The sequence below is a fragment of the Perca flavescens genome, chromosome 17 (genome assembly GCF_004354835.1).
Source record: "Perca flavescens isolate YP-PL-M2 chromosome 17, PFLA_1.0, whole genome shotgun sequence".
In the NCBI taxonomy this organism is placed as follows: Eukaryota; Metazoa; Chordata; class Actinopteri; order Perciformes; family Percidae; genus Perca; species Perca flavescens.
Genome location: NC_041347.1, coordinates 28,749,437 through 28,751,208, shown reverse-complemented (window position 1 = coordinate 28,751,208; position 1,772 = coordinate 28,749,437). Strand labels below are relative to the sequence as shown.

At 41.8% G+C, this 1,772-nt stretch overlaps 1 protein-coding gene across 1 annotated transcript in view; it reads right to left on the bottom strand.

Moving 5' to 3' along the window:
- LOC114572460 (gap junction alpha-5 protein) overlaps window positions 1-1,434 on the bottom strand; it is a 13,251-nt gene extending 11,817 nt beyond the window's left edge. The window contains exon 1 of the mRNA XM_028604112.1: window positions 1,001-1,434. The gene's annotated coding sequence lies outside the window, so the exon portion shown is untranslated. The remainder of the gene's footprint in view (window positions 1-1,000) is intronic.
- Window positions 1,435-1,772: the final 338 nt, after the last annotated feature.

Genomic DNA, 1,772 nt, shown 5'->3' with positions numbered 1-1,772 from the left:
TGCCTGACCTTTGCATGCATATGTGTGTGAGTGTGTGTTCATTATCCAGCACTCAGTATTGTTCTGCATCCTGTCTCGATAACGAACACACACACACACACACACACACACACACACACACGCCCTTGCGCGCGCACACACACACACACACACACACACACACACACACACACACACAGCTTTCCTCTGCTCGTTAATAATAAAGACTCAAAGATGACTTCACCGATGTTTTTAAGGCGATAATAGACGTTATTTATAAGTTGCACTATTAATATTCCACAAAGTAGTAGTGGGTCAACATGATAAAAATGTGAGACATAAACATATACAACAAATGCATCAAGACTAAAATAGTTCTACACAAAATTTCCAGTTGAATTTTTTTCTTTTTAATTTCCATATTTTACTCCAAACTGGATATGTTTTCTACTCTCTAAAGCTCCTAAAACTCTTTCATAAACACCAAAACTTTTTTTATGCTTCTTTGTTTGTTTGCTTTTCAGAATCTTGCCTATTTAAATTTCTTAGATCTTGTGAAAATCTACCTGTCTGCCACTGCCCTGAGGGACATTAATTGAGGTGCGCTTGGTTTACGCTGACAGCGGCTCCTTTCTGATCACAGCTTTGCTATACTCAGCTCCTTGCCTGTGAAACCTGGGATGGTTTTTCTACCCTTCTTTTCTCTCTGAATTTAAATGTTTTTTGTGGAGTAAAACGTCATTTTCTTGTAGTAAAAAATTTATAGGTCTCATGCACGCTGTATATCATTGATCACTGAATAATGCAATGGAGAGTTTTCATTTGTTGTTTCAGAGTTTCCACCAGGCCAGGGGTCAAACGAATCAGGGAACAAACATTACATAAAACGAGAATACTTGAAATCTGTGATATTAAACATGTAAGTAAATATTTTGCCATAAATTAGCAAATACAAGTCTGAAGTTGAAGGCTGCATGTTGTGCTAAAGAATCCACCTGTTGAACGCATGCACACACTTTACCTGATTTAGGATTGCAGTTGGCCTGAGAAAGTCTTGATCAAATTTGGTCAAGTGGCTGCTCTCCTCTTCCCCAGCAGTTATGTTGAGGAGCCTTTGAGCAAGGCACTTCTTCCCCTTCCACTGATCCTCAGCGTCCAGCAGCAGCAGCAGCAGCAGCAGCAGCAGATGTTTGTAGGTGAGGTGGTTGCAGATGTCTTCCAGGTATTTAAGGTGTATGACTTGTCTTCTTTTAGTTGCACGTTTGTGTCTTAAATCCAAGTTAAGTCGCTGAATCTGGACTTGAGACGGGTCAAGCTCCGAGCAGAGAGACAGACGGATGAACAAAAAAGAAGTTCCTTCAGTTGAGTTGACAGTGAGACAGCAGCGCACAGATGAGAGCAGTTTGAACTGAACTGAACTGAAATGTGTGTGAGACTCTAGTTTGTACCAGCCTCCTTCTCTCTCTCTCTCACTCTCTCTTTTTCTTTCTCCCCCCTCTCTCTCTCTCTCTCTCTCTCTCTCCCCCTCACATCAGAGGAAGTGGGCCTGGTGCCTTGCTGCCTGCTATTCAACTCTTTGTGTATGTGTGTGTTTGTGGTGTCTGGCATCTAAAGGAAGTCAGATATTGTATTAGGACACAATGGCTGCAGGTTCCAGTCCTGAATTCCTCCATGTTGCTCCATTCTTCTCTGTATGTCTCTATATGTCTCTCTTTGTCTCCATTCGGTCGCTTAATTCGTGGGAGTACAAACGTCACTTTAAAATCAACAAACGACCTGACCTGAGGCCTGAA